This window comes from Heterocephalus glaber, unplaced genomic scaffold (genome assembly GCF_053883595.1).
Source record: "Heterocephalus glaber isolate CG9 unplaced genomic scaffold, H.glaber_assembly_v1.0 deba00001504, whole genome shotgun sequence".
Taxonomy (NCBI): Eukaryota; Metazoa; Chordata; class Mammalia; order Rodentia; family Bathyergidae; genus Heterocephalus; species Heterocephalus glaber.
The window spans coordinates 68129985-68140018 of NW_028258324.1; positions in this window are offsets into that span (position 1 = coordinate 68129985).

The window sequence follows — 10034 nt, forward strand, 5'->3', positions numbered from 1 at the left end:
GGACTCTGAGGAGGCAGATACTGAAGGAAGGGGAAGCAGGGGAGAGAGCCTTCAACCTACTTACAAAGAGGAAATCTTACCTGAATCCTGTCTCTGGTTACATCTGCAAGGTTTCAGGTTCCCCAGACTCTATTTTTCAGTGCCCTGTCCTCAAATCGCCCTGTACAGGTTCAAATTGTCAGTCACTTTCCACCCTTCCTCCTTCTTATGGATCTGCCCCCAATTAGGCTGCAATTCATATTCATACTTAACTGTAATGTTATGCACAGATGTAGTAACCACTCCAGAGAGAGACCTAGCCATGCCAGCATGCGACTAGAGAGATAACGTACTGATGAAGAGACTGTAGGCACTGGCCCAGTCTGTGCAGGGAGACAGCATGACAGTGAATGTTCATAGTGATGCAGCCATACCTCATTTTATAAAGCAAAGTGCTCTTAGAACAAAGGTCTTAAGAAGGAGCATGTAGGAGACATGATAAATTACTAAAGAGTATGGCATTCTGATATTTAAGTTTTTATATGTATTCCCCTCTCCTCAAAGTATCAATCACTTCAACAAATCTCCTAAGGGCAAGTTCTGCTCTGCAGGGCACAAAAGATAATTTTTATTGGTACATGTTTGTGATACATAGTAATTTCATTCATCTTGGGGAATTGGTACATATGCATCACATCCTGATCATTTCTACTCCCCCTTCCTTCTCCCAACCTCCCCTCTCCCTCATTTTCTACAGTGTACCTCCCTGTGTCCTACCATCTCGCTTTTATTTTGCTCTTTAAATTATTTCTATTTTGGGTCTCTCGTATGAGAGAAACCATGTGATATTTAACCTTTTGAGTCTGATTTATTTCGCTTAATAATATGATCTCAAGACCATCCAGTCTCCTATAGATGACTCCAATTTTTCCTTCTTTATGGCTGAGGAGTACTCCACTGTGCATCTATTCTAAATTTTCTTAATCCATTCATCTGTTCATGGACATATTGACCACTTCTATAATTTAGCTATTGTGCTACTATAAACATGAGTATGCATATAGGACTAACTCGATGACTTTAACGCTTTCAGGAAGATTCCCAGAACAGATATAGCTTTTTAGTTTTGGGGGAAATCTCCATACTCATTTCCATAGTGCTAGTTAATGTTCCCACCGACAAGGTAGAAGAGTTCCTTTTTCCCACAACCTCGCCTTCAAGAACTTCAAATGATAGATATTTTGTATACAGGACATAAAACAAGTAAGTGCACAGAGCCAACAGAAAAAAACTGAAAACATAATGGAAAATAACAGACAAATTTGACATACATATAGCTCTGGAAATAAAAAAATACATTTATTCATTTAATAATTTTTGCAGATCTACTTGAATGCATTATACTAGGCAGGCATTCAGGATTTATCAATGAGCAAAAGAGAAAAATCTGTGCCTTAATAGATATTTTACTTACAATCCTACTGCTGAAACTTAAAACTTAGGTAGGGTGTGGTGGCACATGCCTGTAGTCCCAGCACTTGGGAGGCAGAGGCGGGAGGATTACTGTGAGTTTGAGGCCAGCCTGGGTAACACAGTGAGTTTAAGGCCAGCCTGAACAAGGGAGACCTTGTCTCAAAAAACAAAAAACAAAAAAAAAAAAGAAAGAAAGAAATTTAAAACTTAGCGCCAGATTAGACATAGCTGATAAGACAACTACTGAACTGAAAAGTAGATCTGAGGGGAATCTCTCAAAAGGCCAGGGATTTAGCTCAGTGGTTTCGCTGCCTGCTGCGTAAGCACAGGGACCCAAGTTCTATCCCGGTACAAAAAAAAAACATGTACACAACTTCCCACAAGGAATGTAAACATGATGTACTACACATATGTACTAGCAAACTAAAATTTAAAATTTTTTTAAATGCAATGAAAAGAGTTAGAGAGAAAATAAAAAAGGTTAAGAGACATGGTGAGTACAGAAGGACGTGGTGTAGAAGTCCAGCACAGCGCTGGGGACCAATTGCCAATTCCAGGAGAGGACTGCAAATGGTTCTGCTGGTTCCACACTGGTCTCAGAGTCCCCGGGGGAAAACTGTCACAGTAGAGCATTGAATGAAACAGTGCTTTACCTACATGGAGAAGAGACAGGCAGATTCAATCACCTAGGCCTTCAGATCCTCCATGGACAGCTGGTCTCTTCCAAACGCTGACATAGGGCACTGGCTCAGTTGCACCTGTATACCCTCCTCTCAGATGGCAGGAATAGGACCAAGTCCTCCCCTGTGGAATCTGAAATATTGAAAGCAAGGAGCCCTTGTCTGAAGGCCACTGACCTACACTCTTAAGCAGAACAAAGGAACACTCATTGAGCTTGAAACAAGGAAAGGTATTTTCACACAGATGATGAGCATGGTACAGGTGGTGAAGACTTTTTACCTCTGAAGAATAGTGATTGATTGTTTCTTTTGCTATACAGAAGCTTTTCAATTTGATATGATCCAGTTTGGTGATTCTTGATACTCTTTCCCTGTGCAGCCAGGGTCTGTTAAAAAAGTCCTTGCCAATACCTTTTTTTATCCTTTTATTTTCAGTCTTTCTGACTCTTAATGACTTAGATGTGTCTCTTAGAAAACACATATTTAGACTCTTTAAAAAAGCTTCTGTACAGCAAAAGAAACAATCAACAGAGTGAAAAAGATAATCTATGGAATGGGAAACAATGTTGGAAACTGTTCCTCAGACAGAGGCCTAATATCTAGAATATACAAAGAATTCAAAAATATCAGACCCCCAAAATTAAAGATCCAATCAAAAAATGAGAAAGTGAAATGAATAGACACTTAATAGATGAAGTACACATGGCCAATAAATACATAAAGAAGCACTCAACATCGCTGACCCTTAGAGAAATGCAAATTAGAATAACACTGAGACTCCATCTTACCCCAGAAAGAATGACCATCATAAAGAAATCAAATAATAACAAATACTGATGAGGATATGGGGCATTCTACATTATTGGTGGGAGTGTAAGCTAGTACAACCACTGTAATCAGCATGGAGATTCCTCAAAAAACTAAAACTAGAAATTCTGTTTGACCCAGCTATTCCCCTTCTAGATCTCTTCCCAAAAGAGTTAAAGACATCATATTACAGTGATATATACATACCCATGTTTACAGCAGCACAATTCATAATAGCTAAATCTTGGAAGCAGCAAAGAAATAGTAGAAAATCTTTATGGCTTTAAGCAATGATGTCTTAAATATGACACCAAAAGTCCAAGAGGCAAAAGGAAGAATAAACTGTATTTCACCAAAAACAAAAAAACCCTCTGAACTTCCAAAGACATGTTGTACACTAATTTATGTGCCCTGAAATTTTATATATTGAAGTTCTAGCTTCCTACTACCTCAAAATGTCACTGGATGTGTTATAGTTATAGTTAGGTTATAATTTAAAACACAGGCAACAGTAAAGGTGGTAAGGATACAAAGAAATTGGAACTCTAATACACTACTGCTGGGAAGATCATGGTGCAGCCACTTTGGAAAACAGTTCTTTGAAAGGTTAAAAATATCACTTTTAGGCACATACTCAAAAGAAATGAAAATATATAGATACACAAAACTGGTACATAAATGTTCATAGCAGAAATAATAATAATAATAATAATAGTGAAAATAATCCAAATGTCCATCATCTAGTGAACGGGTAAACAAAGTAATATATCTGTGTAATAGAATATTAAACAATTAACAGGAAAGAAGTTCTGAAAGATGCTACAACATGGATGAACTTTGAAAATGGTATGTACACTAAATGAAAGAAGCCAGGCACAAAACATCATAGCATATGGCATTACACGAAATGGCCAGTCTAGGCAAATCTATAGGATCAAAAAATAGATGAGCAGTAGTCTAGAGTTGGAGAACTGGGGAGGAAACAAGGAATGATTACTCACAGGTATGAGGTTTTCTTGTAAGATGGTGAAAATATTCTAAAATTGTGGTTATGGTTTTACAACTTTGTGGATATACTAAAAACCATTGAATTAAGGGGATCACTTTAAATGGGTGAATTGTATGGTATATGAACTATATTTGAATAAAGCTGTTACAAGAAGGGAAAAGATGACTGTGACATGATTCTTGCTTTGGAAGAGCACAACCCAGATATTTTAATCCTCTATATTGCTATAAAAATTCCTCAATTGTTTCAGTGTCTACTCCAAAAAGACCAATAGAAGGGGGCATAGAAGAGAATCACAGCAAACATCTCAAAAAATAAGAGTACTAAAGAGATTGTCACCAACCTTCTATGGAAAAGGAACTAGCAATTAACATCAGCTCAATGTGTAGTGCTCGCAAATAATTGCATATGGTTATGCATGCTTACGTTGACAGTTTAAGATATTACATCTAGTACAGTGGTTCTCACATGCCAGTGTTCTTACCAGGCAGGTTTGTTAAAACACATTTCTGGGCCCCACCCCAAGAACTTCTAATTCAATAGGTTTGTAATAGGGCCCAAGTTTTCTGAATTTCTAAAACGTTCCCACGCTAACGCTGCTGGTCTGAACACCACTGATGCAGGACTTCCCAGATACAGGACCTCCATGTTCAGCCCATCTTCCTTCTGCTCAAAACCCTCTGGTGTAGACAAAGTGAAGTCCCTGTCTCAGGCAGGCTTCATCACAGCTGCCACGACTCTGGAGCTCATGGAGGACGAACCAGATGCAGCAGGGCTTGTTCTCTTGATGAAGCTCCCCCTCCACCACTGTTACTTCCTATTTCAACATTAGCCCTTGCAGTTTTTTTGCCCTGTTTCATATTGCAAAGATTCTTCTTGGAGTAGCTGTTCTCTGTTGGTCTTGTTGAGAGTTGGGGAAAAATCACCAGGCCTAGGAATGCAGCCCAGCTAGAATTTTTACAGTTTTATTTTGTTTTTTGAGACAGGGTCTTGCCATGTAGTCCAGACTGGCCTCAAACTTGTGACCCTCCTGCCTCAGTTCAGAAATCTTACTTCACAGCGGAAAAATCACTCTCCCTGCCCCACTTTTCAATACTCCTCTTTCCTCTTCAGGTTTCTCATAGATTGATCTCTTCTCTACCCAGGAGACCGTGTCGGCCTACATGGCTGTGCCCCATTGCTGACCGATTAGCTGAGCTCATTTTATTGGCATCTTGTCCAGTACTGACGCTGAATTAATGCTGTAACTATCATTTCCCACTCCTACCCCTGAGCCCTTTGTTTGTACTTTCCAGTCTTCTGTCAGACTAGAGTGGGGGAGTCACCCTCCTGCACGGTTTAGAATACAGTTGAAACCAACTTTCCTTTAATTTTTTTAGCCCATATTTACTCATCTCAAAAGATACTTGACACCACTGGTTCTCAACTCCTTTGCATGTTTTGGAAAACATATATTTCTTTGCATTCCACCTAACATCTCAAGATGAGATTCTTACAATTTGTAGTTTGTCTCTTTCACCTTCTTTGTGAGTATTTTCTGATTGACAGAAAATTTTAATGTTACTGCAATAGTATATATAAATTTTTCCTTTATTGTTTATACCACTTGAGTATTGTTTATAAAAATCCTTTCTTATTCTCATATTTTCTTCTAAAATTTTTAAGTTTTTCATGTTGAAGTCTTTAACTTTCATGAAATTCACTTGTGTGTATGATAAAAAACAGGCATTTGATTTCATGGTTTTTAAAATCTACATAGTCAACTATCATCATTTATTGAATTATCCATTATTCTCCCCATGATATGTGAGGATATCTTTATTATGAATAAATAAGAATATTCAATAAATAAATATATTCATATCTGGTTCTCTTTATTTCTTTGTCTACCCTGAACTAAACCACATTGTCTATGCTATAGATTTACAATAAGTCTCATTTGGAAGGATAATGTTCTTCATTTGGAGAAACTTGGCTTTTCTCAGTCCTTTACTCTTTCATGTGTTAGAATCAGTACCAAGTTTCATGAAAACTTCCCTGGGATCAATTGACTCTCAAAATCAGTTTGGAAAGAACTGACTTCTCATGCTACTGATACTGAGTCTCTCTGTCTACAGACCATGTCTCATTTTCAATCTCATCTTTTGATCTCCACCAGGTAACCTAGAAGTTGGCCCAGCATATTGTTCTAAGTGGCTTGATTAATTAACAAATGGGGATAAATCCACCTAAAATCTCTAGGCCCTTTTTAGTACTGCATTGCTGCTAGGCTACCAGGCAGTCTTGCAGCAAAATATCTGCATGATTTCTTCATAAGGGTGTAGTAACTCCAAGATCAGATGGAGGGCAGAAAAGAGGGACAGGATAAAGGTTCCCTGATGTCCAGAGGTTTCCTGCAATACATCATTTATGTTGCCTTCCTCCAGCAAGAGCTGTGTATTACCTGTGGAGCATGACTTTTCCCCATAAGTATAACCACATTCAGCCATTGTGTATTTAATATGAATAGGGGAGTGAATGACTTGGGAGACCATCAAAACTAATTTAAACAAAGCGAAGGTTTTCCATTATGTTTAATATTCAAGAAAACTGCCAGAATTGCTTTTATTTCTACTGCTATAAGAAGATCTCTAGGGCTGGGGTATAGCTAACTAGTAGAGCACTTAACTGGCATGTTCAGGCCCTTGGTTTGACCCCCAGTGAAGAAGAAGAGGAAGGAGAAGGAGGTATCTAATAAGGTGTTCATCTTTTTTCTTTTCTTTTCTTTCTTTTTTCTCCTCGGTACCAGGGATCAAACTTAGGACCTTGCGCTTGCCAGGCAGATGTGGCACCACTGAGCTACATCCCCAGCCCCAGGTATTCATTTTAACTCCATGACAATTTGGGATTTTACCAGTTTTAATACAATATAACTTAAAGAAAAGATTAGTAAACATTGTACTATTTGTATTTCACATCAACAAATGCAGTTCAAATTCATCATCAGTTTTCCTACTAGACACTGATTTATGACAAGTAATATGAACAATGTAAGAAAAGCACTCAGAACAACAACAACAAAAAAGACGTTTTGTATATCAAACATAAGCTATTGCTGTGGTCTGCATGAATTTCCCCAAATTTATATGCTGGAGAGTTAATCTCCAGGGCAGCCAAGTTGGGAGTAGGGCCCAACTGGAGATGTTAGGTCATGAGGATTCCACACTCATGAACTAATGACATAGAAAGGAAATGCAGGAATGAGTTTGCTGTGTTTCGCTTCCTTCCCTGTGAGCCCACGGCTTTCTTCCAACCTGGAGCACACAGTGTTCTAGGCACCATCTTGGAAGCAGAGAGAAACACTTACTGGATTCTGAGCCCATGGTTTTAAATTTCCTAGGTGCCGGAAATGGAAGAAATAAATTTCTCTTCTCTGTGAGTTACTCAGTCCCAAGTATTCTGCTACTGCAGCACAAATGGACTCAGACAGTTATCAAATTTATGATCACTGGAACCCACTAAGTGTCAGTAGCTTAGGAAAAAAATTAACAAAGGTGTAAAGAAGGTAACAGAAATATATTCATTTTGAAGCATTTTCAGCCTTGTGTTTTGGAGATGAGCAGTACACTAATTAGAAGCAATATAATTTTTTTTTTTTTTTGGTACCAGGGATCGAACTCCAGTCCTTGCGCTTGCACAGAAGGCGGCAAAACCACTGAGCTAAATCCCCAGCCCAGAAGCAATATAAATTATTAAATGAGAAATGTTTATTTCTATTTTGGGGAGGTGAGTATCGGAGATCAAATTCAGGACCTTGCACTTGTGAGGCAGGCATGGAACCACTGAGCTAAATACCCGCCCCATCCTTTTTTATTTCTAATATTAATCTTCTTACAATTTGAAAAAGGAGCTTAAATGCCGCTTTCCCACCTGGGTGTGGGTGGTCACTTCCCTGGAAGGTGTTTGGTCCAGCAATGTCTTCCATCAGCACAGGCAGCTCTCTGAGGAGAGAATGAAGCACACCACCTTCCTTTAATTCTTAGACTCACCATACCCAGATTCCAGAACATCACATTCTCATTCTCTCTCTCTCTCTCTCTCTCTCTCTCTCTCTCTCTCTCTCTCTCTCTCTGGCCCTACTAATTTGTCTTCCTTGATTTCTGAAACATTTTCCTAAGAAACAGAACACAGGGGATAATGAAAGGATGTTTACTCAACTGACTAGGAAGTGGGGCTCAATGATATGCTGACAAAGGGAAATGGAGTCCCTGGTTAATCTGGCAACTGACTTTGCCACACTTCCTGCTCCTTTCTGAGAATCATAATTAATTTACTTTGACAGACTGAAATACGAGTCAGAAATACATAATTCAGGAACCAAGCTCTTATCAGTTGCAATCAACTCCTAACAAACATAGAAGACACTTCTATGAATTGTCTGACAGTTACATGAATTCTAAATACCTCACCTCCAAGTATTCATAACATCATCGCTCAACATAGAGATAGCCTTGTGTTAAGATAGCTCAGTGGGCCGGGGATTTAGCTCAGTGGTTCTGCCGCCTGCCTCACAAACCCAAGGTCCTGAGTTTGATCCCCGGTACCAAAAAAAAAAAAAAAGCTCAGAGGACAGCATGGAACTTTCAGATGAAAAAAATAAGTGCACTAAAAGGCAATACCCTTCAACACAGAGGTAACATTCAAAGAGGCTCTTTAATGAAATAGTCTTCAAGGAGGAAGTGATCTTTCTTTAGTTTCTGTTGTCTAAATGTTAGGAAGTTCACAGAAGTACTGATATTCACACCACTTTCTCATCAGCTTGGGCTTCGTCTGGTAGGATCCAGATGTGTGCCAAACCCTGCCTATTTATTCTACAGGAGTAGAAGCTGAGTCAGCCATCCCCACATCCATACTTCTCCCATCACCTGACTCAGACCCACACTCTGATTGAATTAGGTAACAAAGTTTGGTCTGTAATTTTATAAGCTAACTTTATGTTTCTAATATAGAAATATCTCTAGAATTGCATTCTTCCTCCTCAACTCAATTATCACTGCTTTTGTCTTCACTTACTGGGACCAAAAACAAATACTCTCCAGTCTGATCTTTGAACACCAGTAGTGCCAGTAGATGCCTTTAACACAATGTCAGTCTGATTACATTATGCTCTTGTTTAAAAGATCTTTATAGGGCTGGGGATTTAGCTCAGTGGCACCGTGCCTGCCTCACAAGCACAAGGTCCTGAGTTTGATCCCTAGTACTGAAAAATAAACAAAAGATCTTTATTGGTTTTCCATCACTGAAAGATGCCTGGACACCTTCTACCTACCAGTCACTTCTTTTTGTGGCTTTTGCCACACTCAACCTCACTTTGGCTTTTTCCCTTGTGTTTTTCCCTCCAGCCTTACTGAACTTACTAACCTATTTATGTTTATTTAACCTTGCATCTGCTCCTCACTGTAAGTGGAATGTTCTCTCTTGCTTTCTTAGCTTAGCAAATTCCTTCTCATCTTTTAAAACCTAGTTCAAATTTCATCTCCAATATCAAGACTTCCTGACCTGAATACAGGGGATGGATCCTGAAACTCTTAACTTCTCCATCACTCTTACAAAATTTTAGGAAAATGATTTCTAAGTAAAAAAGTTATATTTATATGTTCACTTTCCCCTTTGACAAGTGCTATTCTAGCAGAAGTTCAGGGTGATGGAAATGTTCTTCTGTATTGTCCAATGAAGTAGTTATTAGTTATCAGTAGCTACTAAGCACTAGAAATGTGGCTAGTGTAAACAAGGAGCTGAATATTTCATTTTTAATTTAAATTAGTTTAAATTTAAATAGCTACATGTGGCTAATGATTACTAAATTGTACAACACAGTTCCATTTTGAATGTAGCACTAAGACTAATATTAGGTACTAAGTACCTTTATACTGAATGAATAAACAAATGAATGAAAACAACATCACCCTTTTATAAATAAGATCTTCTGGTTATTATGTATGATGTCTAGCCCTAGGAAGAACACAAGTTTCTCAAATGTTTCTAGGATGCACCTGAAGGCCATATTTTAATTTCAGAATATAGTGAAATGCATGTATTGCATTGTT